Source organism: Hyla sarda, unplaced genomic scaffold (assembly GCF_029499605.1).
Source record: "Hyla sarda isolate aHylSar1 unplaced genomic scaffold, aHylSar1.hap1 scaffold_623, whole genome shotgun sequence".
NCBI lineage: Eukaryota > Metazoa > Chordata > Amphibia > Anura > Hylidae > Hyla > Hyla sarda.
The window spans coordinates 1-27,894 of NW_026610638.1; the positions used below are offsets into that span (position 1 = coordinate 1).

The following is a 27,894-nucleotide window of genomic DNA, read 5'->3' on the forward strand; positions in this document are numbered from 1 at the left end:
CACTCACATTACTCATAGGAATGGAAGGAAGGCTGGCAGCCAACCAGCCTCCCATACACTCTCTGGGTGGGTGGCAGTCAGCCACCCATACATACATACAGCACAGGCTAAACCCACATCATCACTTAAAAAAAGGACAGGCGACCATTGCACTCTGATGGAGCATTTAGCAATGCAATCCATAGCCTGGCTTTTGCCTGAACCCCCATCACTCCTCCTCTTGCATATAAGACAATATTTCAGATCTGCATATGAAAACAACACGCCTACCTTTGTTGCACATAGCTGCCTGCCTGTCTCTAGTTACCCCACTGGCTGTAGCTGCGTCCCTTCCGACATGGAATAACACCAACTGTAACGATAAACTGAAAATTAACAGTATAAACCTGCATCATTTTGGACTCTGGTATTTGCTGAATCCGGGTGACCTGACAATCGATGGTGGTGCCGCTGGTGATTCTGGCCTTCTTGGAATCTGTTGGGCCTATGTGTTAGCTCACACATCACTTGGGTATCCATGGTAACTACCACAACATGGTCATCTGCAGTTTACATCTAGCCCGTGGCATTGAATGGCATTTTAAAAGTGCTAAGGGTCCTGGTGCAATAATCCTCCCATGAGGATCAGCCTCAACGGCTTTGTAGATTGCACTCATGTCAGCAACTCCATATACATTTTTTTTTCTTCATGCTTCTTTCTTCATCCTTTTTTCTTTCTGTCATTCAGACTTTCATTCATTCGATCTCTCTCACTCACTTGCTTTAACTCATTTGTTCTCACTCACTCACTCACTCAATCACTCACTCACTCATTCACTCTCACTCACTCTCACTCTCTCACTCACTCACTCACTAAGTCAGTCTCTCTCTCTCTCTCTCTCTTTTTCTTTTTATATATATTTTTTTCCGTCTTCTTCTTCTTCTTCTTCTTCTTCTTCTTCTTCAGACCCTGTCATAGCACTAATGCCTTTCCAATACCACCAGCAGATGGAGACACTCCATTGCAACATTGGTTGTGAGCAGCAGTTTCTAAAAACAAATGCCTCATGGCGGATTTCCCATCCATCAATGGATGGTAAATTTTGTTTTTATCATTCACTGACCACAGATACCAATGCATGGTCAAGCAACAGCAATGACACACCCTTGTGTATAGGCATGAGACCCTCACGTCATTTAACAGGATTCAGCACCACCCACAAGACAGCTACCTGTCATGTCATGTCAAACCTGCACAGGTGTGCTAGATTATTATTATTTAGTTTTATTTTATTTTTTTACACCAATCAGTGTGCAAACATGGTCATTAAAACGCTAAATGAATAGACGTTCATAAACCAGTCAGTGCAACTCATCATTTTGGTCTCCAATTCTCAAACTCAAATTCTCACCCACGGAGGATTAAATGAGAATCTTTCTTGTTTAACACTGGAATGGGGTGGTGCACTGTTCACTACCCGAATATACTGCCACATCGGGTCAATGCATAGGGCGACAGAAGCAAGCTTCCAAATCAGCTCCCTTTCTCAAAAATCCATTTAATTTATGGTCCCCAGATAGGGAACGTATGTATCAGTATGTGCTCACAAGTCACCCAAGTGCAAGTATTCACACAAAAAAAAACGTGCCTCAGGATGCGATCTGTCGCAAGATCCTTTCTTTTTTTACACTTGATCTAAGCCAAAAGGCCTAGAGGGGATAACCGGGAAAGGGGTGGACCCAACCATGTCCCCTTCATGAGCACTCACATTACTCATAGGAATGGAAGGAAGGCTGGCAGCCAACCAGCCTCCCATACACTCTCTGGGTGGGTGGCAGTCAGCCACCCATACATACATACAGCACAGGCTAAACCCACATCATCACTTAAAAAAAGGACAGGCGACCATTGCACTCTGATGGAGCATTTAGCAATGCAATCCATAGCCTGGCTTTTGCCTGAACCCCCATCACTCCTCCTCTTGCATATAAGACAATATTTCAGATCTGCATATGAAAACAACACGCCTACCTTTGTTGCACATAGCTGCCTGCCTGTCTCTAGTTACCCCACTGGCTGTAGCTGCGTCCCTTCCGACATGGAATAACACCAACTGTAACGATAAACTGAAAATTAACAGTATAAACCTGCATCATTTTGGACTCTGGTATTTGCTGAATCCGGGTGACCTGACAATCGATGGTGGTGCCGCTGGTGATTCTGGCCTTCTTGGAATCTGTTGGGCCTATGTGTTAGCTCACACATCACTTGGGTATCCATGGTAACTACCACAACATGGTCATCTGCAGTTTACATCTAGCCCGTGGCATTGAATGGCATTTTAAAAGTGCTAAGGGTCCTGGTGCAATAATCCTCCCATGAGGATCAGCCTCAACGGCTTTGTAGATTGCACTCATGTCAGCAACTCCATATACATTTTTTTTTCTTCATGCTTCTTTCTTCATCCTTTTTTCTTTCTGTCATTCAGACTTTCATTCATTCGATCTCTCTCACTCACTTGCTTTAACTCATTTGTTCTCACTCACTCACTCACTCACTCAATCACTCACTCACTCATTCACTCTCACTCACTCTCACTCTCTCACTCACTCGCTCACTAAGTCAGTCTCTCTCTCTCTCTCTCTCTTTTTCTTTTTATATATATTTTTTTCCGTCTTCTTCTTCTTCTTCTTCTTCTTCTTCTTCTTCAGACCCTGTCATAGCACTAATGCCTTTCCAATACCACCAGCAGATGGAGACACTCCATTGCAACATTGGTTGTGAGCAGCAGTTTCTAAAAACAAATGCCTCATGGCGGATTTCCCATCCATCAATGGATGGTAAATTTTGTTTTTATCATTCACTGACCACAGATACCAATGCATGGTCAAGCAACAGCAATGACACACCCTTGTGTATAGGCATGAGACCCTCACGTCATTTAACAGGATTCAGCACCACCCACAAGACAGCTACCTGTCATGTCATGTCAAACCTGCACAGGTGTGCTAGATTATTATTATTTAGTTTTATTTTATTTTTTTACACCAATCAGTGTGCAAACATGGTCATTAAAACGCTAAATGAATAGACGTTCATAAACCAGTCAGTGCAACTCATCATTTTGGTCTCCAATTCTCAAACTCAAATTCTCACCCACGGAGGATTAAATGAGAATCTTTCTTGTTTAACACTGGAATGGGGTGGTGCACTGTTCACTACCCGAATATACTGCCACATCGGGTCAATGCATAGGGCGACAGAAGCAAGCTTCCAAATCAGCTCCCTTTCTCAAAAATCCATTTAATTTATGGTCCCCAGATAGGGAACGTATGTATCAGTATGTGCTCACAAGTCACCCAAGTGCAAGTATTCACACAAAAAAAAACGTGCCTCAGGATGCGATCTGTCGCAAGATCCTTTCTTTTTTTACACTTGATCTAAGCCAAAAGGCCTAGAGGGGATAACCGGGAAAGGGGTGGACCCAACCATGTCCCCTTCATGAGCACTCACATTACTCATAGGAATGGAAGGAAGGCTGGCAGCCAACCAGCCTCCCATACACTCTCTGGGTGGGTGGCAGTCAGCCACCCATACATACATACAGCACAGGCTAAACCCACATCATCACTTAAAAAAAGGACAGGCGACCATTGCACTCTGATGGAGCATTTAGCAATGCAATCCATAGCCTGGCTTTTGCCTGAACCCCCATCACTCCTCCTCTTGCATATAAGACAATATTTCAGATCTGCATATGAAAACAACACGCCTACCTTTGTTGCACATAGCTGCCTGCCTGTCTCTAGTTACCCCACTGGCTGTAGCTGCGTCCCTTCCGACATGGAATAACACCAACTGTAACGATAAACTGAAAATTAACAGTATAAACCTGCATCATTTTGGACTCTGGTATTTGCTGAATCCGGGTGACCTGACAATCGATGGTGGTGCCGCTGGTGATTCTGGCCTTCTTGGAATCTGTTGGGCCTATGTGTTAGCTCACACATCACTTGGGTATCCATGGTAACTACCACAACATGGTCATCTGCAGTTTACATCTAGCCCGTGGCATTGAATGGCATTTTAAAAGTGCTAAGGGTCCTGGTGCAATAATCCTCCCATGAGGATCAGCCTCAACGGCTTTGTAGATTGCACTCATGTCAGCAACTCCATATACATTTTTTTTTCTTCATGCTTCTTTCTTCATCCTTTTTTCTTTCTGTCATTCAGACTTTCATTCATTCGATCTCTCTCACTCACTTGCTTTAACTCATTTGTTCTCACTCACTCACTCACTCACTCAATCACTCACTCACTCATTCACTCTCACTCACTCTCACTCTCTCACTCACTCGCTCACTAAGTCAGTCTCTCTCTCTCTCTCTCTCTTTTTCTTTTTATATATATTTTTTTCCGTCTTCTTCTTCTTCTTCTTCTTCTTCTTCAGACCCTGTCATAGCACTAATGCCTTTCCAATACCACCAGCAGATGGAGACACTCCATTGCAACATTGGTTGTGAGCAGCAGTTTCTAAAAACAAATGCCTCATGGCGGATTTCCCATCCATCAATGGATGGTAAATTTTGTTTTTATCATTCACTGACCACAGATACCAATGCATGGTCAAGCAACAGCAATGACACACCCTTGTGTATAGGCATGAGACCCTCACGTCATTTAACAGGATTCAGCACCACCCACAAGACAGCTACCTGTCATGTCATGTCAAACCTGCACAGGTGTGCTAGATTATTATTATTTAGTTTTATTTTATTTTTTTACACCAATCAGTGTGCAAACATGGTCATTAAAACGCTAAATGAATAGACGTTCATAAACCAGTCAGTGCAACTCATCATTTTGGTCTCCAATTCTCAAACTCAAATTCTCACCCACGGAGGATTAAATGAGAATCTTTCTTGTTTAACACTGGAATGGGGTGGTGCACTGTTCACTACCCGAATATACTGCCACATCGGGTCAATGCATAGGGCGACAGAAGCAAGCTTCCAAATCAGCTCCCTTTCTCAAAAATCCATTTAATTTATGGTCCCCAGATAGGGAACGTATGTATCAGTATGTGCTCACAAGTCACCCAAGTGCAAGTATTCACACAAAAAAAAACGTGCCTCAGGATGCGATCTGTCGCAAGATCCTTTCTTTTTTTACACTTGATCTAAGCCAAAAGGCCTAGAGGGGATAACCGGGAAAGGGGTGGACCCAACCATGTCCCCTTCATGAGCACTCACATTACTCATAGGAATGGAAGGAAGGCTGGCAGCCAACCAGCCTCCCATACACTCTCTGGGTGGGTGGCAGTCAGCCACCCATACATACATACAGCACAGGCTAAACCCACATCATCACTTAAAAAAAGGACAGGCGACCATTGCACTCTGATGGAGCATTTAGCAATGCAATCCATAGCCTGGCTTTTGCCTGAACCCCCATCACTCCTCCTCTTGCATATAAGACAATATTTCAGATCTGCATATGAAAACAACACGCCTACCTTTGTTGCACATAGCTGCCTGCCTGTCTCTAGTTACCCCACTGGCTGTAGCTGCGTCCCTTCCGACATGGAATAACACCAACTGTAACGATAAACTGAAAATTAACAGTATAAACCTGCATCATTTTGGACTCTGGTATTTGCTGAATCCGGGTGACCTGACAATCGATGGTGGTGCCGCTGGTGATTCTGGCCTTCTTGGAATCTGTTGGGCCTATGTGTTAGCTCACACATCACTTGGGTATCCATGGTAACTACCACAACATGGTCATCTGCAGTTTACATCTAGCCCGTGGCATTGAATGGCATTTTAAAAGTGCTAAGGGTCCTGGTGCAATAATCCTCCCATGAGGATCAGCCTCAACGGCTTTGTAGATTGCACTCATGTCAGCAACTCCATATACATTTTTTTTTCTTCATGCTTCTTTCTTCATCCTTTTTTCTTTCTGTCATTCAGACTTTCATTCATTCGATCTCTCTCACTCACTTGCTTTAACTCATTTGTTCTCACTCACTCACTCACTCACTCAATCACTCACTCACTCATTCACTCTCACTCACTCTCACTCTCTCACTCACTCGCTCACTAAGTCAGTCTCTCTCTCTCTCTCTCTCTTTTTCTTTTTATATATATTTTTTTCCGTCTTCTTCTTCTTCTTCTTCTTCAGACCCTGTCATAGCACTAATGCCTTTCCAATACCACCAGCAGATGGAGACACTCCATTGCAACATTGGTTGTGAGCAGCAGTTTCTAAAAACAAATGCCTCATGGCGGATTTCCCATCCATCAATGGATGGTAAATTTTGTTTTTATCATTCACTGACCACAGATACCAATGCATGGTCAAGCAACAGCAATGACACACCCTTGTGTATAGGCATGAGACCCTCACGTCATTTAACAGGATTCAGCACCACCCACAAGACAGCTACCTGTCATGTCATGTCAAACCTGCACAGGTGTGCTAGATTATTATTATTTAGTTTTATTTTATTTTTTTACACCAATCAGTGTGCAAACATGGTCATTAAAACGCTAAATGAATAGACGTTCATAAACCAGTCAGTGCAACTCATCATTTTGGTCTCCAATTCTCAAACTCAAATTCTCACCCACGGAGGATTAAATGAGAATCTTTCTTGTTTAACACTGGAATGGGGTGGTGCACTGTTCACTACCCGAATATACTGCCACATCGGGTCAATGCATAGGGCGACAGAAGCAAGCTTCCAAATCAGCTCCCTTTCTCAAAAATCCATTTAATTTATGGTCCCCAGATAGGGAACGTATGTATCAGTATGTGCTCACAAGTCACCCAAGTGCAAGTATTCACACAAAAAAAAACGTGCCTCAGGATGCGATCTGTCGCAAGATCCTTTCTTTTTTTACACTTGATCTAAGCCAAAAGGCCTAGAGGGGATAACCGGGAAAGGGGTGGACCCAACCATGTCCCCTTCATGAGCACTCACATTACTCATAGGAATGGAAGGAAGGCTGGCAGCCAACCAGCCTCCCATACACTCTCTGGGTGGGTGGCAGTCAGCCACCCATACATACATACAGAACAGGCTAAACCCACATCATCACTTAAAAAAAGGACAGGCGACCATTGCACTCTGATGGAGCATTTAGCAATGCAATCCATAGCCTGGCTTTTGCCTGAACCCCCATCACTCCTCCTCTTGCATATAAGACAATATTTCAGATCTGCATATGAAAACAACACGCCTACCTTTGTTGCACATAGCTGCCTGCCTGTCTCTAGTTACCCCACTGGCTGTAGCTGCGTCCCTTCCGACATGGAATAACACCAACTGTAACGATAAACTGAAAATTAACAGTATAAACCTGCATCATTTTGGACTCTGGTATTTGCTGAATCCGGGTGACCTGACAATCGATGGTGGTGCCGCTGGTGATTCTGGCCTTCTTGGAATCTGTTGGGCCTATGTGTTAGCTCACACATCACTTGGGTATCCATGGTAACTACCACAACATGGTCATCTGCAGTTTACATCTAGCCCGTGGCATTGAATGGCATTTTAAAAGTGCTAAGGGTCCTGGTGCAATAATCCTCCCATGAGGATCAGCCTCAACGGCTTTGTAGATTGCACTCATGTCAGCAACTCCATATACATTTTTTTTTCTTCATGCTTCTTTCTTCATCCTTTTTTCTTTCTGTCATTCAGACTTTCATTCATTCGATCTCTCTCACTCACTTGCTTTAACTCATTTGTTCTCACTCACTCACTCACTCACTCAATCACTCACTCACTCATTCACTCTCACTCACTCTCACTCTCTCACTCACTCGCTCACTAAGTCAGTCTCTCTCTCTCTCTCTCTTTTTCTTTTTATATATATTTTTTTCCGTCTTCTTCTTCTTCTTCTTCTTCTTCTTCAGACCCTGTCATAGCACTAATGCCTTTCCAATACCACCAGCAGATGGAGACACTCCATTGCAACATTGGTTGTGAGCAGCAGTTTCTAAAAACAAATGCCTCATGGCGGATTTCCCATCCATCAATGGATGGTAAATTTTGTTTTTATCATTCACTGACCACAGATACCAATGCATGGTCAAGCAACAGCAATGACACACCCTTGTGTATAGGCATGAGACCCTCACGTCATTTAACAGGATTCAGCACCACCCACAAGACAGCTACCTGTCATGTCATGTCAAACCTGCACAGGTGTGCTAGATTATTATTATTTAGTTTTATTTTATTTTTTTACACCAATCAGTGTGCAAACATGGTCATTAAAACGCTAAATGAATAGACGTTCATAAACCAGTCAGTGCAACTCATCATTTTGGTCTCCAATTCTCAAACTCAAATTCTCACCCACGGAGGATTAAATGAGAATCTTTCTTGTTTAACACTGGAATGGGGTGGTGCACTGTTCACTACCCGAATATACTGCCACATCGGGTCAATGCATAGGGCGACAGAAGCAAGCTTCCAAATCAGCTCCCTTTCTCAAAAATCCATTTAATTTATGGTCCCCAGATAGGGAACGTATGTATCAGTATGTGCTCACAAGTCACCCAAGTGCAAGTATTCACACAAAAAAAAACGTGCCTCAGGATGCGATCTGTCGCAAGATCCTTTCTTTTTTTACACTTGATCTAAGCCAAAAGGCCTAGAGGGGATAACTGGGAAACGGGTGGACCCAACCATGTCCCCTTCATGAGCACTCACATTACTCATAGGAATGGAAGGAAGGCTGGCAGCCAACCAGCCTCCCATACACTCTCTGGGTGGGTGGCAGTCAGCCACCCATACATACATACAGCACAGGCTAAACCCACATCATCACTTAAAAAAAGGACAGGCGACCATTGCACTCTGATGGAGCATTTAGCAATGCAATCCATAGCCTGGCTTTTGCCTGAACCCCCATCACTCCTCCTCTTGCATATAAGACAATATTTCAGATCTGCATATGAAAACAACACGCCTACCTTTGTTGCACATAGCTGCCTGCCTGTCTCTAGTTACCCCACTGGCTGTAGCTGCGTCCCTTCCGACATGGAATAACACCAACTGTAACGATAAACTGAAAATTAACAGTATAAACCTGCATCATTTTGGACTCTGGTATTTGCTGAATCCGGGTGACCTGACAATCGATGGTGGTGCCGCTGGTGATTCTGGCCTTCTTGGAATCTGTTGGGCCTATGTGTTAGCTCACACATCACTTGGGTATCCATGGTAACTACCACAACATGGTCATCTGCAGTTTACATCTAGCCCGTGGCATTGAATGGCATTTTAAAAGTGCTAAGGGTCCTGGTGCAATAATCCTCCCATGAGGATCAGCCTCAACGGCTTTGTAGATTGCACTCATGTCAGCAACTCCATATACATTTTTTTTTCTTCATGCTTCTTTCTTCATCCTTTTTTCTTTCTGTCATTCAGACTTTCATTCATTCGATCTCTCTCACTCACTTGCTTTAACTCATTTGTTCTCACTCACTCACTCACTCACTCAATCACTCACTCACTCATTCACTCTCACTCACTCTCACTCTCTCACTCACTCGCTCACTAAGTCAGTCTCTCTCTCTCTCTCTCTTTTTCTTTTTATATATATTTTTTTCCGTCTTCTTCTTCTTCTTCTTCTTCTTCTTCAGACCCTGTCATAGCACTAATGCCTTTCCAATACCACCAGCAGATGGAGACACTCCATTGCAACATTGGTTGTGAGCAGCAGTTTCTAAAAACAAATGCCTCATGGCGGATTTCCCATCCATCAATGGATGGTAAATTTTGTTTTTATCATTCACTGACCACAGATACCAATGCATGGTCAAGCAACAGCAATGACACACCCTTGTGTATAGGCATGAGACCCTCACGTCATTTAACAGGATTCAGCACCACCCACAAGACAGCTACCTGTCATGTCATGTCAAACCTGCACAGGTGTGCTAGATTATTATTATTTAGTTTTATTTTATTTTTTTACACCAATCAGTGTGCAAACATGGTCATTAAAACGCTAAATGAATAGACGTTCATAAACCAGTCAGTGCAACTCATCATTTTGGTCTCCAATTCTCAAACTCAAATTCTCACCCACGGAGGATTAAATGAGAATCTTTCTTGTTTAACACTGGAATGGGGTGGTGCATTGTTCACTACCCGAATATACTGCCACATCGGGTCAATGCATAGGGCGACAGAAGCAAGCTTCCAAATCAGCTCCCTTTCTCAAAAATCCATTTAATTTATGGTCCCCAGATAGGGAACGTATGTATCAGTATGTGCTCACAAGTCACCCAAGTGCAAGTATTCACACAAAAAAAAACGTGCCTCAGGATGCGATCTGTCGCAAGATCCTTTCTTTTTTTACACTTGATCTAAGCCAAAAGGCCTAGAGGGGATAACCGGGAAAGGGGTGGACCCAACCATGTCCCCTTCATGAGCACTCACATTACTCATAGGAATGGAAGGAAGGCTGGCAGCCAACCAGCCTCCCATACACTCTCTGGGTGGGTGGCAGTCAGCCACCCATACATACATACAGCACAGGCTAAACCCACATCATCACTTAAAAAAAGGACAGGCGACCATTGCACTCTGATGGAGCATTTAGCAATGCAATCCATAGCCTGGCTTTTGCCTGAACCCCCATCACTCCTCCTCTTGCATATAAGACAATATTTCAGATCTGCATATGAAAACAACACGCCTACCTTTGTTGCACATAGCTGCCTGCCTGTCTCTAGTTACCCCACTGGCTGTAGCTGCGTCCCTTCCGACATGGAATAACACCAACTGTAACGATAAACTGAAAATTAACAGTATAAACCTGCATCATTTTGGACTCTGGTATTTGCTGAATCCGGGTGACCTGACAATCGATGGTGGTGCCGCTGGTGATTCTGGCCTTCTTGGAATCTGTTGGGCCTATGTGTTAGCTCACACATCACTTGGGTATCCATGGTAACTACCACAACATGGTCATCTGCAGTTTACATCTAGCCCGTGGCATTGAATGGCATTTTAAAAGTGCTAAGGGTCCTGGTGCAATAATCCTCCCATGAGGATCAGCCTCAACGGCTTTGTAGATTGCACTCATGTCAGCAACTCCATATACATTTTTTTTTCTTCATGCTTCTTTCTTCATCCTTTTTTCTTTCTGTCATTCAGACTTTCATTCATTCGATCTCTCTCACTCACTTGCTTTAACTCATTTGTTCTCACTCACTCACTCACTCACTCAATCACTCACTCACTCATTCACTCTCACTCACTCTCACTCTCTCACTCACTCGCTCACTAAGTCAGTCTCTCTCTCTCTCTCTTTTTCTTTTTATATATATTTTTTTCCGTCTTCTTCTTCTTCTTCTTCTTCTTCTTCTTCTTCAGACCCTGTCATAGCACTAATGCCTTTCCAATACCACCAGCAGATGGAGACACTCCATTGCAACATTGGTTGTGAGCAGCAGTTTCTAAAAACAAATGCCTCATGGCGGATTTCCCATCCATCAATGGATGGTAAATTTTGTTTTTATTTTGTTTTTATCATTCACTGACCACAGATATCAATGCATGGTCAAGCAACAGCAATGACACACCCTTGTGTATAGGCATGAGACCCTCACGTCATTTAACAGGATTCAGCACCACCCACAAGACAGCTACCTGTCATGTCATGTCAAACCTGCACAGGTGTGCTAGATTATTATTATTTAGTTTTATTTTATTTTTTTACACCAATCAGTGTGCAAACATGGTCATTAAAACGCTAAATGAATAGACGTTCATAAACCAGTCAGTGCAACTCATCATTTTGGTCTCCAATTCTCAAACTCAAATTCTCACCCACGGAGGATTAAATGAGAATCTTTCTTGTTTAACACTGGAATGGGGTGGTGCACTGTTCACTACCCGAATATACTGCCACATCGGGTCAATGCATAGGGCGACAGAAGCAAGCTTCCAAATCAGCTCCCTTTCTCAAAAATCCATTTAATTTATGGTCCCCAGATAGGGAACGTATGTATCAGTATGTGCTCACAAGTCACCCAAGTGCAAGTATTCACACAAAAAAAAACGTGCCTCAGGATGCGATCTGTCGCAAGATCCTTTCTTTTTTTACACTTGATCTAAGCCAAAAGGCCTAGAGGGGATAACCGGGAAAGGGGTGGACCCAACCATGTCTCCTTCATGAGCACTCACATTACTCATAGGAATGGAAGGAAGGCTGGCAGCCAACCAGCCTCCCATACACTCTCTGGGTGGGTGGCAGTCAGCCACCCATACATACATACAGCACAGGCTAAACCCACATCATCACTTAAAAAAAGGACAGGCGACCATTGCACTCTGATGGAGCATTTAGCAATGCAATCCATAGCCTGGCTTTTGCCTGAACCCCCATCACTCCTCCTCTTGCATATAAGACAATATTTCAGATCTGCATATGAAAACAACACGCCTACCTTTGTTGCACATAGCTGCCTGCCTGTCTCTAGTTACCCCACTGGCTGTAGCTGCGTCCCTTCCGACATGGAATAACACCAACTGTAACGATAAACTGAAAATTAACAGTATAAACCTGCATCATTTTGGACTCTGGTATTTGCTGAATCCGGGTGACCTGACAATCGATGGTGGTGCCGCTGGTGATTCTGGCCTTCTTGGAATATGTTGGGCCTATGTGTTAGCTCACACATCACTTGGGTATCCATGGTAACTACCACAACATGGTCATCTGCAGTTTACATCTAGCCCGTGGCATTGAATGGCATTTTAAAAGTGCTAAGGGTCCTGGTGCAATAATCCTCCCATGAGGATCAGCCTCAACGGCTTTGTAGATTGCACTCATGTCAGCAACTCCATATACATTTTTTTTTCTTCATGCTTCTTTCTTCATCCTTTTTTCTTTCTGTCATTCAGACTTTCATTCATTCGATCTCTCTCACTCACTTGCTTTAACTCATTTGTTCTCACTCACTCACTCACTCAATCACTCACTCACTCATTCACTCTCACTCACTCTCACTCTCTCACTCACTCGCTCACTAAGTCAGTCTCTCTCTCTCTCTCTCTCTTTTTCTTTTTATATATATTTTTTTCCGTCTTCTTCTTCTTCTTCTTCTTCTTCTTCTTCTTCTTCAGACCCTGTCATAGCACTAATGCCTTTCCAATACCACCAGCAGATGGAGACACTCCATTGCAACATTGGTTGTGAGCAGCAGTTTCTAAAAACAAATGCCTCATGGCGGATTTCCCATCCATCAATGGATGGTAAATTTTGTTTTTATCATTCACTGACCACAGATACCAATGCATGGTCAAGCAACAGCAATGACACACCCTTGTGTATAGGCATGAGACCCTCACGTCATTTAACAGGATTCAGCACCACCCACAAGACAGCTACCTGTCATGTCATGTCAAACCTGCACAGGTGTGCTAGATTATTATTATTTAGTTTTATTTTATTTTTTTACACCAATCAGTGTGCAAACATGGTCATTAAAACGCTAAATGAATAGACGTTCATAAACCAGTCAGTGCAACTCATCATTTTGGTCTCCAATTCTCAAACTCAAATTCTCACCCACGGAGGATTAAATGAGAATCTTTCTTGTTTAACACTGGAATGGGGTGGTGCACTGTTCACTACCCGAATATACTGCCACATCGGGTCAATGCATAGGGCGACAGAAGCAAGCTTCCAAATCAGCTCCCTTTCTCAAAAATCCATTTAATTTATGGTCCCCAGATAGGGAACGTATGTATCAGTATGTGCTCACAAGTCACCCAAGTGCAAGTATTCACACAAAAAAAAACGTGCCTCAGGATGCGATCTGTCGCAAGATCCTTTCTTTTTTTACACTTGATCTAAGCCAAAAGGCCTAGAGGGGATAACCGGGAAAGGGGTGGACCCAACCATGTCCCCTTCATGAGCACTCACATTACTCATAGGAATGGAAGGAAGGCTGGCAGCCAACCAGCCTCCCATACACTCTCTGGGTGGGTGGCAGTCAGCCACCCATACATACATACAGCACAGGCTAAACCCACATCATCACTTAAAAAAAGGACAGGCGACCATTGCACTCTGATGGAGCATTTAGCAATGCAATCCATAGCCTGGCTTTTGCCTGAACCCCCATCACTCCTCCTCTTGCATATAAGACAATATTTCAGATCTGCATATGAAAACAACACGCCTACCTTTGTTGCACATAGCTGCCTGCCTGTCTCTAGTTACCCCACTGGCTGTAGCTGCGTCCCTTCCGACATGGAATAACACCAACTGTAACGATAAACTGAAAATTAACAGTATAAACCTGCATCATTTTGGACTCTGGTATTTGCTGAATCCGGGTGACCTGACAATCGATGGTGGTGCCGCTGGTGATTCTGGCCTTCTTGGAATCTGTTGGGCCTATGTGTTAGCTCACACATCACTTGGGTATCCATGGTAACTACCACAACATGGTCATCTGCAGTTTACATCTAGCCCGTGGCATTGAATGGCATTTTAAAAGTGCTAAGGGTCCTGGTGCAATAATCCTCCCATGAGGATCAGCCTCAACGGCTTTGTAGATTGCACTCATGTCAGCAACTCCATATACATTTTTTTTTCTTCATGCTTCTTTCTTCATCCTTTTTTCTTTCTGTCATTCAGACTTTCATTCATTCGATCTCTCTCACTCACTTGCTTTAACTCATTTGTTCTCACTCACTCACTCACTCACTCAATCACTCACTCACTCATTCACTCTCACTCACTCTCACTCTCTCACTCACTCGCTCACTAAGTCAGTCTCTCTCTCTCTCTCTCTCTCTTTTTCTTTTTATATATATTTTTTTCCGTCTTCTTCTTCTTCTTCTTCTTCTTCAGACCCTGTCATAGCACTAATGCCTTTCCAATACCACCAGCAGATGGAGACACTCCATTGCAACATTGGTTGTGAGCAGCAGTTTCTAAAAACAAATGCCTCATGGCGGATTTCCCATCCATCAATGGATGGTAAATTTTGTTTTTATCATTCACTGACCACAGATACCAATGCATGGTCAAGCAACAGCAATGACACACCCTTGTGTATAGGCATGAGACCCTCACGTCATTTAACAGGATTCAGCACCACCCACAAGACAGCTACCTGTCATGTCATGTCAAACCTGCACAGGTGTGCTAGATTATTATTATTTAGTTTTATTTTATTTTTTTACACCAATCAGTGTGCAAACATGGTCATTAAAACGCTAAATGAATAGACGTTCATAAACCAGTCAGTGCAACTCATCATTTTGGTCTCCAATTCTCAAACTCAAATTCTCACCCACGGAGGATTAAATGAGAATCTTTCTTGTTTAACACTGGAATGGGGTGGTGCACTGTTCACTACCCGAATATACTGCCACATCGGGTCAATGCATAGGGCGACAGAAGCAAGCTTCCAAATCAGCTCCCTTTCTCAAAAATCCATTTAATTTATGGTCCCCAGATAGGGAACGTATGTATCAGTATGTGCTCACAAGTCACCCAAGTGCAAGTATTCACACAAAAAAAAACGTGCCTCAGGATGCGATCTGTCGCAAGATCCTTTCTTTTTTTACACTTGATCTAAGCCAAAAGGCCTAGAGGGGATAACCGGGAAAGGGGTGGACCCAACCATGTCCCCTTCATGAGCACTCACATTACTCATAGGAATGGAAGGAAGGCTGGCAGCCAACCAGCCTCCCATACACTCTCTGGGTGGGTGGCAGTCAGCCACCCATACATACATACAGCACAGGCTAAACCCACATCATCACTTAAAAAAAGGACAGGCGACCATTGCACTCTGATGGAGCATTTAGCAATGCAATCCATAGCCTGGCTTTTGCCTGAACCCCCATCACTCCTCCTCTTGCATATAAGACAATATTTCAGATCTGCATATGAAAACAACACGCCTACCTTTGTTGCACATAGCTGCCTGCCTGTCTCTAGTTACCCCACTGGCTGTAGCTGCGTCCCTTCCGACATGGAATAACACCAACTGTAACGATAAACTGAAAATTAACAGTATAAACCTGCATCATTTTGGACTCTGGTATTTGCTGAATCCGGGTGACCTGACAATCGATGGTGGTGCCGCTGGTGATTCTGGCCTTCTTGGAATCTGTTGGGCCTATGTGTTAGCTCACACATCACTTGGGTATCCATGGTAACTACCACAACATGGTCATCTGCAGTTTACATCTAGCCCGTGGCATTGAATGGCATTTTAAAAGTGCTAAGGGTCCTGGTGCAATAATCCTCCCATGAGGATCAGCCTCAACGGCTTTGTAGATTGCACTCATGTCAGCAACTCCATATACATTTTTTTTTCTTCATGCTTCTTTCTTCATCCTTTTTTCTTTCTGTCATTCAGACTTTCATTCATTCGATCTCTCTCACTCACTTGCTTTAACTCATTTGTTCTCACTCACTCACTCACTCACTCAATCACTCACTCACTCATTCACTCTCACTCACTCTCACTCTCTCACTCACTCGCTCACTAAGTCAGTCTCTCTCTCTCTCTCTCTCTTTTTCTTTTTATATATATTTTTTTCCGTCTTCTTCTTCTTCTTCTTCTTCTTCTTCAGACCCTGTCATAGCACTAATGCCTTTCCAATACCACCAGCAGATGGAGACACTCCATTGCAACATTGGTTGTGAGCAGCAGTTTCTAAAAACAAATGCCTCATGGCGGATTTCCCATCCATCAATGGATGGTAAATTTTGTTTTTATCATTCACTGACCACAGATACCAATGCATGGTCAAGCAACAGCAATGACACACCCTTGTGTATAGGCATGAGACCCTCACGTCATTTAACAGGATTCAGCACCACCCACAAGACAGCTACCTGTCATGTCATGTCAAACCTGCACAGGTGTGCTAGATTATTATTATTTAGTTTTATTTTATTTTTTTACACCAATCAGTGTGCAAACATGGTCATTAAAACGCTAAATGAATAGACGTTCATAAACCAGTCAGTGCAACTCATCATTTTGGTCTCCAATTCTCAAACTCAAATTCTCACCCACGGAGGATTAAATGAGAATCTTTCTTGTTTAACACTGGAATGGGGTGGTGCACTGTTCACTACCCGAATATACTGCCACATCGGGTCAATGCATAGGGCGACAGAAGCAAGCTTCCAAATCAGCTCCCTTTCTCAAAAATCCATTTAATTTATGGTCCCCAGATAGGGAACGTATGTATCAGTATGTGCTCACAAGTCACCCAAGTGCAAGTATTCACACAAAAAAAAAACGTGCCTCAGGATGCGATCTGTCGCAAGATCCTTTCTTTTTTTACACTTGATCTAAGCCAAAAGGCCTAGAGGGGATAACCGGGAAAGGGGTGGACCCAACCATGTCCCCTTCATGAGCACTCACATTACTCATAGGAATGGAAGGAAGGCTGGCAGCCAACCAGCCTCCCATACACTCTCTGGGTGGGTGGCAGTCAGCCACCCATACATACATACAGCACAGGCTAAACCCACATCATCACTTAAAAAAAGGACAGGCGACCATTGCACTCTGATGGAGCATTTAGCAATGCAATCCATAGCCTGGCTTTTGCCTGAACCCCCATCACTCCTCCTCTTGCATATAAGACAATATTTCAGATCTGCATATGAAAACAACACGCCTACCTTTGTTGCACATAGCTGCCTGCCTGTCTCTAGTTACCCCACTGGCTGTAGCTGCGTCCCTTCCGACATGGAATAACACCAACTGTAACGATAAACTGAAAATTAACAGTATAAACCTGCATCATTTTGGACTCTGGTATTTGCTGAATCCGGGTGACCTGACAATCGATGGTGGTGCCGCTGGTGATTCTGGCCTTCTTGGAATCTGTTGGGCCTATGTGTTAGCTCACACATCACTTGGGTATCCATGGTAACTACCACAACATGGTCATCTGCAGTTTACATCTAGCCCGTGGCATTGAATGGCATTTTAAAAGTGCTAAGGGTCCTGGTGCAATAATCCTCCCATGAGGATCAGCCTCAACGGCTTTGTAGATTGCACTCATGTCAGCAACTCCATATACATTTTTTTTTCTTCATGCTTCTTTCTTCATCCTTTTTTCTTTCTGTCATTCAGACTTTCATTCATTCGATCTCTCTCACTCACTTGCTTTAACTCATTTGTTCTCACTCACTCACTCACTCACTCAATCACTCACTCACTCATTCACTCTCACTCACTCTCACTCTCTCACTCACTCGCTCACTAAGTCAGTCTCTCTCTCTCTCTCTCTCTTTTTCTTTTTATATATATTTTTTTCCGTCTTCTTCTTCTTCTTCTTCTTCTTCAGACCCTGTCATAGCACTAATGCCTTTCCAATACCACCAGCAGATGGAGACACTCCATTGCAACATTGGTTGTGAGCAGCAGTTTCTAAAAACAAATGCCTCATGGCGGATTTCCCATCCATCAATGGATGGTAAATTTTGTTTTTATCATTCACTGACCACAGATACCAATGCATGGTCAAGCAACAGCAATGACACACCCTTGTGTATAGGCATGAGACCCTCACGTCATTTAACAGGATTCAGCACCACCCACAAGACAGCTACCTGTCATGTCATGTCAAACCTGCACAGGTGTGCTAGATTATTATTATTTAGTTTTATTTTATTTTTTTACACCAATCAGTGTGCAAACATGGTCATTAAAACGCTAAATGAATAGACGTTCATAAACCAGTCAGTGCAACTCATCATTTTGGTCTCCAATTCTCAAACTCAAATTCTCACCCACGGAGGATTAAATGAGAATCTTTCTTGTTTAACACTGGAATGGGGTGGTGCACTGTTCACTACCCGAATATACTGCCACATCGGGTCAATGCATAGGGCGACAGAAGCAAGCTTCCAAATCAGCTCCCTTTCTCAAAAATCCATTTAATTTATGGTCCCCAGATAGGGAACGTATGTATCAGTATGTGCTCACAAGTCACCCAAGTGCAAGTATTCACACAAAAAAAAACGTGCCTCAGGATGCGATCTGTCGCAAGATCCTTTCTTTTTTTACACTTGATCTAAGCCAAAAGGCCTAGAGGGGATAACCGGGAAAGGGGTGGACCCAACCATGTCCCCTTCATGAGCACTCACATTACTCATAGGAATGGAAGGAAGGCTGGCAGCCAACCAGCCTCCCATACACTCTCTGGGTGGGTGGCAGTCAGCCACCCATACATACATACAGCACAGGCTAAACCCACATCATCACTTAAAAAAAGGACAGGCGACCATTGCACTCTGATGGAGCATTTAGCAATGCAATCCATAGCCTGGCTTTTGCCTGAACCCCCATCACTCCTCCTCTTGCATATAAGACAATATTTCAGATCTGCATATGAAAACAACACGCCTACCTTTGTTGCACATAGCTGCCTGCCTGTCTCTAGTTACCCCACTGGCTGTAGCTGCGTCCCTTCCGACATGGAATAACACCAACTGTAACGATAAACTGAAAATTAACAGTATAAACCTGCATCATTTTGGACTCTGGTATTTGCTGAATCCGGGTGACCTGACAATCGATGGTGGTGCCGCTGGTGATTCTGGCCTTCTTGGAATCTGTTGGGCCTATGTGTTAGCTCACACATCACTTGGGTATCCATGGTAACTACCACAACATGGTCATCTGCAGTTTACATCTAGCCCGTGGCATTGAATGGCATTTTAAAAGTGCTAAGGGTCCTGGTGCAATAATCCTCCCATGAGGATCAGCCTCAACGGCTTTGTAGATTGCACTCATGTCAGCAACTCCATATACATTTTTTTTTCTTCATGCTTCTTTCTTCATCCTTTTTTCTTTCTGTCATTCAGACTTTCATTCATTCGATCTCTCTCACTCACTTGCTTTAACTCATTTGTTCTCACTCACTCACTCACTCACTCAATCACTCACTCACTCATTCACTCTCACTCACTCTCACTCTCTCACTCACTCGCTCACTAAGTCAGTCTCTCTCTCTCTCTCTCTCTTTTTCTTTTTATATATATTTTTTTCCGTCTTCTTCTTCTTCTTCTTCTTCTTCTTCAGACCCTGTCATAGCACTAATGCCTTTCCAATACCACCAGCAGATGGAGACACTCCATTGCAACATTGGTTGTGAGCAGCAGTTTCTAAAAACAAATGCCTCATGGCGGATTTCCCATCCATCAATGGATGGTAAATTTTGTTTTTATCATTCACTGACCACAGATACCAATGCATGGTCAAGCAACAGCAATGACACACCCTTGTGTATAGGCATGAGACCCTCACGTCATTTAACAGGATTCAGCACCACCCACAAGACAGCTACCTGTCATGTCATGTCAAACCTGCACAGGTGTGCTAGATTATTATTATTTAGTTTTATTTTATTTTTTTACACCAATCAGTGTGCAAACATGGTCATTAAAACGCTAAATGAATAGACGTTCATAAACCAGTCAGTGCAACTCATCATTTTGGTCTCCAATTCTCAAACTCAAATTCTCACCCACGGAGGATTAAATGAGAATCTTTCTTGTTTAACACTGGAATGGGGTGGTGCACTGTTCACTACCCGAATATACTGCCACATCGGGTCAATGCATAGGGCGACAGAAGCAAGCTTCCAAATCAGCTCCCTTTCTCAAAAATCCATTTAATTTATGGTCCCCAGATAGGGAACGTATGTATCAGTATGTGCTCACAAGTCACCCAAGTGCAAGTATTCACACAAAAAAAAACGTGCCTCAGGATGCGATCTGTCGCAAGATCCTTTCTTTTTTTACACTTGATCTAAGCCAAAAGGCCTAGAGGGGATAACCGGGAAAGGGGTGGACCCAACCATGTCCCCTTCATGAGCACTCACATTACTCATAGGAATGGAAGGAAGGCTGGCAGCCAACCAGCCTCCCATACACTCTCTGGGTGGGTGGCAGTCAGCCACCCATACATACATACAGCACAGGCTAAACCCACATCATCACTTAAAAAAAGGACAGGCGACCATTGCACTCTGATGGAGCATTTAGCAATGCAATCCATAGCCTGGCTTTTGCCTGAACCCCCATCACTCCTCCTCTTGCATATAAGACAATATTTCAGATCTGCATATGAAAACAACACGCCTACCTTTGTTGCACATAGCTGCCTGCCTGTCTCTAGTTACCCCACTGGCTGTAGCTGCGTCCCTTCCGACATGGAATAACACCAACTGTAACGATAAACTGAAAATTAACAGTATAAACCTGCATCATTTTGGACTCTGGTATTTGCTGAATCCGGGTGACCTGACAATCGATGGTGGTGCCGCTGGTGATTCTGGCCTTCTTGGAATCTGTTGGGCCTATGTGTTAGCTCACACATCACTTGGGTATCCATGGTAACTACCACAACATGGTCATCTGCAGTTTACATCTAGCCCGTGGCATTGAATGGCATTTTAAAAGTGCTAAGGGTCCTGGTGCAATAATCCTCCCATGAGGATCAGCCTCAACGGCTTTGTAGATTGCACTCATGTCAGCAACTCCATATACATTTTTTTTTCTTCATGCTTCTTTCTTCATCCTTTTTTCTTTCTGTCATTCAGACTTTCATTCATTCGATCTCTCTCACTCACTTGCTTTAACTCATTTGTTCTCACTCACTCACTCACTCACTCAATCACTCACTCACTCATTCACTCTCACTCACTCTCACTCTCTCACTCACTCGCTCACTAAGTCAGTCTCTCTCTCTCTCTCTCTCTTTTTCTTTTTATATATATTTTTTTCCGTCTTCTTCTTCTTCTTCTTCTTCTTCAGACCCTGTCATAGCACTAATGCCTTTCCAATACCACCAGCAGATGGAGACACTCCATTGCAACATTGGTTGTGAGCAGCAGTTTCTAAAAACAAATGCCTCATGGCGGATTTCCCATCCATCAATGGATGGTAAATTTTGTTTTTATCATTCACTGACCACAGATACCAATGCATGGTCAAGCAACAGCAATGACACACCCTTGTGTATAGGCATGAGACCCTCACGTCATTTAACAGGATTCAGCACCACCCACAAGACAGCTACCTGTCATGTCATGTCAAACCTGCACAGGTGTGCTAGATTATTATTATTTAGTTTTATTTTATTTTTTTACACCAATCAGTGTGCAAACATGGTCATTAAAACGCTAAATGAATAGACGTTCATAAACCAGTCAGTGCAACTCATCATTTTGGTCTCCAATTCTCAAACTCAAATTCTCACCCACGGAGGATTAAATGAGAATCTTTCTTGTTTAACACTGGAATGGGGTGGTGCACTGTTCACTACCCGAATATACTGCCACATCGGGTCAATGCATAGGGCGACAGAAGCAAGCTTCCAAATCAGCTCCCTTTCTCAAAAATCCATTTAATTTATGGTCCCCAGATAGGGAACGTATGTATCAGTATGTGCTCACAAGTCACCCAAGTGCAAGTATTCACACAAAAAAAAACGTGCCTCAGGATGCGATCTGTCGCAAGATCCTTTCTTTTTTTACACTTGATCTAAGCCAAAAGGCCTAGAGGGGATAACCGGGAAAGGGGTGGACCCAACCATGTCCCCTTCATGAGCACTCACATTACTCATAGGAATGGAAGGAAGGCTGGCAGCCAACCAGCCTCCCATACACTCTCTGGGTGGGTGGCAGTCAGCCACCCATACATACATACAGCACAGGCTAAACCCACATCATCACTTAAAAAAAGGACAGGCGACCATTGCACTCTGATGGAGCATTTAGCAATGCAATCCATAGCCTGGCTTTTGCCTGAACCCCCATCACTCCTCCTCTTGCATATAAGACAATATTTCAGATCTGCATATGAAAACAACACGCCTACCTTTGTTGCACATAGCTGCCTGCCTGTCTCTAGTTACCCCACTGGCTGTAGCTGCGTCCCTTCCGACATGGAATAACACCAACTGTAACGATAAACTGAAAATTAACAGTATAAACCTGCATCATTTTGGACTCTGGTATTTGCTGAATCCGGGTGACCTGACAATCGATGGTGGTGCCGCTGGTGATTCTGGCCTTCTTGGAATCTGTTGGGCCTATGTGTTAGCTCACACATCACTTGGGTATCCATGGTAACTACCACAACATGGTCATCTGCAGTTTACATCTAGCCCGTGGCATTGAATGGCATTTTAAAAGTGCTAAGGGTCCTGGTGCAATAATCCTCCCATGAGGATCAGCCTCAACGGCTTTGTAGATTGCACTCATGTCAGCAACTCCATATACATTTTTTTTTCTTCATGCTTCTTTCTTCATCCTTTTTTCTTTCTGTCATTCAGACTTTCATTCATTCGATCTCTCTCACTCACTTGCTTTAACTCATTTGTTCTCACTCACTCACTCACTCACTCAATCACTCACTCACTCATTCACTCTCACTCACTCTCACTCTCTCACTCACTCGCTCACTAAGTCAGTCTCTCTCTCTCTCTCTCTCTTTTTCTTTTTATATATATTTTTTTCCGTCTTCTTCTTCTTCTTCTTCTTCTTCTTCTTCTTCAGACCCTGTCATAGCACTAATGCCTTTCCAATACCACCAGCAGATGGAGACACTCCATTGCAACATTGGTTGTGAGCAGCAGTTTCTAAAAACAAATGCCTCATGGCGGATTTCCCATCCATCAATGGATGGTAAATTTTGTTTTTATCATTCACTGACCACAGATACCAATGCATGGTCAAGCAACAGCAATGACACACCCTTGTGTATAGGCATGAGACCCTCACGTCATTTAACAGGATTCAGCACCACCCACAAGACAGCTACCTGTCATGTCATGTCAAACCTGCACAGGTGTGCTAGATTATTATTATTTAGTTTTATTTTATTTTTTTACACCAATCAGTGTGCAAACATGGTCATTAAAACGCTAAATGAATAGACGTTCATAAACCAGTCAGTGCAACTCATCATTTTGGTCTCCAATTCTCAAACTCAAATTCTCACCCACGGAGGATTAAATGAGAATCTTTCTTGTTTAACACTGGAATGGGGTGGTGCACTGTTCACTACCCGAATATACTGCCACATCGGGTCAATGCATAGGGCGACAGAAGCAAGCTTCCAAATCAGCTCCCTTTCTCAAAAATCCATTTAATTTATGGTCCCCAGATAGGGAACGTATGTATCAGTATGTGCTCACAAGTCACCCAAGTGCAAGTATTCACACAAAAAAAAACGTGCCTCAGGATGCGATCTGTCGCAAGATCCTTTCTTTTTTTACACTTGATCTAAGCCAAAAGGCCTAGAGGGGATAACCGGGAAAGGGGTGGACCCAACCATGTCCCCTTCATGAGCACTCACATTACTCATAGGAATGGAAGGAAGGCTGGCAGCCAACCAGCCTCCCATACACTCTCTGGGTGGGTGGCAGTCAGCCACCCATACATACATACAGCACAGGCTAAACCCACATCATCACTTAAAAAAAGGACAGGCGACCATTGCACTCTGATGGAGCATTTAGCAATGCAATCCATAGCCTGGCTTTTGCCTGAACCCCCATCACTCCTCCTCTTGCATATAAGACAATATTTCAGATCTGCATATGAAAACAACACGCCTACCTTTGTTGCACATAGCTGCCTGCCTGTCTCTAGTTACCCCACTGGCTGTAGCTGCGTCCCTTCCGACATGGAATAACACCAACTGTAACGATAAACTGAAAATTAACAGTATAAACCTGCATCATTTTGGACTCTGGTATTTGCTGAATCCGGGTGACCTGACAATCGATGGTGGTGCCGCTGGTGATTCTGGCCTTCTTGGAATCTGTTGGGCCTATGTGTTAGCTCACACATCACTTGGGTATCCATGGTAACTACCACAACATGGTCATCTGCAGTTTACATCTAGCCCGTGGCATTGAATGGCATTTTAAAAGTGCTAAGGGTCCTGGTGCAATAATCCTCCCATGAGGATCAGCCTCAACGGCTTTGTAGATTGCACTCATGTCAGCAACTCCATATACATTTTTTTTTCTTCATGCTTCTTTCTTCATCCTTTTTTCTTTCTGTCATTCAGACTTTCATTCATTCGATCTCTCTCACTCACTTGCTTTAACTCATTTGTTCTCACTCACTCACTCACTCACTCAATCACTCACTCACTCATTCACTCTCACTCACTCTCACTCTCTCACTCACTCGCTCACTAAGTCAGTCTCTCTCTCTCTCTCTCTCTTTTTCTTTTTATATATATTTTTTTCCGTCTTCTTCTTCTTCTTCTTCTTCTTCTTCTTCTTCAGACCCTGTCATAGCACTAATGCCTTTCCAATACCACCAGCAGATGGAGACACTCCATTGCAACATTGGTTGTGAGCAGCAGTTTCTAAAAACAAATGCCTCATGGCGGATTTCCCATCCATCAATGGATGGTAAATTTTGTTTTTATCATTCACTGACCACAGATACCAATGCATGGTCAAGCAACAGCAATGACACACCCTTGTGTATAGGCATGAGACCCTCACGTCATTTAACAGGATTCAGCACCACCCACAAGACAGCTACCTGTCATGTCATGTCAAACCTGCACAGGTGTGCTAGATTATTATTATTTAGTTTTATTTTATTTTTTTACACCAATCAGTGTGCAAACATGGTCATTAAAACGCTAAATGAATAGACGTTCATAAACCAGTCAGTGCAACTCATCATTTTGGTCTCCAATTCTCAAACTCAAATTCTCACCCACGGAGGATTAAATGAGAATCTTTCTTGTTTAACACTGGAATGGGGTGGTGCACTGTTCACTACCCGAATATACTGCCACATCGGGTCAATGCATAGGGCGACAGAAGCAAGCTTCCAAATCAGCTCCCTTTCTCAAAAATCCATTTAATTTATGGTCCCCAGATAGGGAACGTATGTATCAGTATGTGCTCACAAGTCACCCAAGTGCAAGTATTCACACAAAAAAAAAACGTGCCTCAGGATGCGATCTGTCGCAAGATCCTTTCTTTTTTTACACTTGATCTAAGCCAAAAGGCCTAGAGGGGATAACCGGGAAAGGGGTGGACCCAACCATGTCCCCTTCATGAGCACTCACATTACTCATAGGAATGGAAGGAAGGCTGGCAGCCAACCAGTCTCCCATACACTCTCTGGGTGGGTGGCAGTCAGCCACCCATACATACATACAGCACAGGCTAAACCCACATCATCACTTAAAAAAAGGACAGGCGACCATTGCACTCTGATGGAGCATTTAGCAATGCAATCCATAGCCTGGCTTTTGCCTGAACCCCCATCACTCCTCCTCTTGCATATAAGACAATATTTCAGATCTGCATATGAAAACAACACGCCTACCTTTGTTGCACATAGCTGCCTGCCTGTCTCTAGTTACCCCACTGGCTGTAGCTGCGTCCCTTCCGACATGGAATAACACCAACTGTAACGATAAACTGAAAATTAACAGTATAAACCTGCATCATTTTGGACTCTGGTATTTGCTGAATCCGGGTGACCTGACAATCGATGGTGGTGCCGCTGGTGATTCTGGCCTTCTTGGAATCTGTTGGGCCTATGTGTTAGCTCACACATCACTTGGGTATCCATGGTAACTACCACAACATGGTCATCTGCAGTTTACATCTAGCCCGTGGCATTGAATGGCATTTTAAAAGTGCTAAGGGTCCTGGTGCAATAATCCTCCCATGAGGATCAGCCTCAACGGCTTTGTAGATTGCACTCATGTCAGCAACTCCATATACATTTTTTTTTCTTCATGCTTCTTTCTTCATCCTTTTTTCTTTCTGTCATTCAGACTTTCATTCATTCGATCTCTCTCACTCACTTGCTTTAACTCATTTGTTCTCACTCACTCACTCACTCACTCAATCACTCACTCACTCATTCACTCTCACTCACTCTCACTCTCTCACTCACTCGCTCACTAAGTCAGTCTCTCTCTCTCTCTCTCTCTTTTTCTTTTTATATATATTTTTTTCCGTCTTCTTCTTCTTCTTCTTCTTCTTCTTCTTCTTCAGACCCTGTCATAGCACTAATGCCTTTCCAATACCACCAGCAGATGGAGACACTCCATTGCAACATTGGTTGTGAGCAGCAGTTTCTAAAAACAAATGCCTCATGGCGGATTTCCCATCCATCAATGGATGGTAAATTTTGTTTTTATCATTCACTGACCACAGATACCAATGCATGGTCAAGCAACAGCAATGACACACCCTTGTGTATAGGCATGAGACCCTCACGTCATTTAACAGGATTCAGCACCACCCACAAGACAGCTACCTGTCATGTCATGTCAAACCTGCACAGGTGTGCTAGATTATTATTATTTAGTTTTATTTTATTTTTTTACACCAATCAGTGTGCAAACATGGTCATTAAAACGCTAAATGAATAGACGTTCATAAACCAGTCAGTGCAACTCATCATTTTGGTCTCCAATTCTCAAACTCAAATTCTCACCCACGGAGGATTAAATGAGAATCTTTCTTGTTTAACACTGGAATGGGGTGGTGCACTGTTCACTACCCGAATATACTGCCACATCGGGTCAATGCATAGGGCGACAGAAGCAAGCTTCCAAATCAGCTCCCTTTCTCAAAAATCCATTTAATTTATGGTCCCCAGATAGGGAACGTATGTATCAGTATGTGCTCACAAGTCACCCAAGTGCAAGTATTCACACAAAAAAAAACGTGCCTCAGGATGCGATCTGTCGCAAGATCCTTTCTTTTTTTACACTTGATCTAAGCCAAAAGGCCTAGAGGGGATAACCGGGAAAGGGGTGGACCCAACCATGTCCCCTTCATGAGCACTCACATTACTCATAGGAATGGAAGGAAGGCTGGCAGCC

General features: G+C 43.4%; 16 pseudogenes; all 16 read right to left on the reverse strand.

Moving 5' to 3' along the window:
* Positions 1–1,436: 1,436 nt before the first annotated feature.
* LOC130341622 (U2 spliceosomal RNA) lies at positions 1,437–1,700 on the reverse strand (annotated as a pseudogene).
* Positions 1,701–3,181: 1,481 nt separating this feature from the next.
* On the reverse strand, positions 3,182–3,445 carry LOC130341634 (U2 spliceosomal RNA; annotated as a pseudogene).
* Positions 3,446–4,920: 1,475 nt separating this feature from the next.
* On the reverse strand, positions 4,921–5,184 carry LOC130341636 (U2 spliceosomal RNA; annotated as a pseudogene).
* A 1,469-nt stretch (positions 5,185–6,653) lies between these two features.
* LOC130341638 (U2 spliceosomal RNA) lies at positions 6,654–6,917 on the reverse strand (annotated as a pseudogene).
* A 1,473-nt stretch (positions 6,918–8,390) lies between these two features.
* On the reverse strand, positions 8,391–8,654 carry LOC130341639 (U2 spliceosomal RNA; annotated as a pseudogene).
* A 1,473-nt stretch (positions 8,655–10,127) lies between these two features.
* On the reverse strand, positions 10,128–10,391 carry LOC130341623 (U2 spliceosomal RNA; annotated as a pseudogene).
* Positions 10,392–11,879: 1,488 nt separating this feature from the next.
* LOC130341641 (U2 spliceosomal RNA) lies at positions 11,880–12,143 on the reverse strand (annotated as a pseudogene).
* A 1,480-nt stretch (positions 12,144–13,623) lies between these two features.
* LOC130341642 (U2 spliceosomal RNA) lies at positions 13,624–13,887 on the reverse strand (annotated as a pseudogene).
* A 1,474-nt stretch (positions 13,888–15,361) lies between these two features.
* LOC130341643 (U2 spliceosomal RNA) lies at positions 15,362–15,625 on the reverse strand (annotated as a pseudogene).
* A 1,475-nt stretch (positions 15,626–17,100) lies between these two features.
* LOC130341611 (U2 spliceosomal RNA) lies at positions 17,101–17,365 on the reverse strand (annotated as a pseudogene).
* A 1,472-nt stretch (positions 17,366–18,837) lies between these two features.
* On the reverse strand, positions 18,838–19,101 carry LOC130341644 (U2 spliceosomal RNA; annotated as a pseudogene).
* Positions 19,102–20,576: 1,475 nt separating this feature from the next.
* On the reverse strand, positions 20,577–20,840 carry LOC130341645 (U2 spliceosomal RNA; annotated as a pseudogene).
* A 1,472-nt stretch (positions 20,841–22,312) lies between these two features.
* Positions 22,313–22,576, reverse strand: LOC130341646 (U2 spliceosomal RNA; annotated as a pseudogene).
* Positions 22,577–24,057: 1,481 nt separating this feature from the next.
* On the reverse strand, positions 24,058–24,321 carry LOC130341647 (U2 spliceosomal RNA; annotated as a pseudogene).
* Positions 24,322–25,802: 1,481 nt separating this feature from the next.
* On the reverse strand, positions 25,803–26,067 carry LOC130341612 (U2 spliceosomal RNA; annotated as a pseudogene).
* A 1,481-nt stretch (positions 26,068–27,548) lies between these two features.
* Positions 27,549–27,812, reverse strand: LOC130341649 (U2 spliceosomal RNA; annotated as a pseudogene).
* Positions 27,813–27,894: the final 82 nt, after the last annotated feature.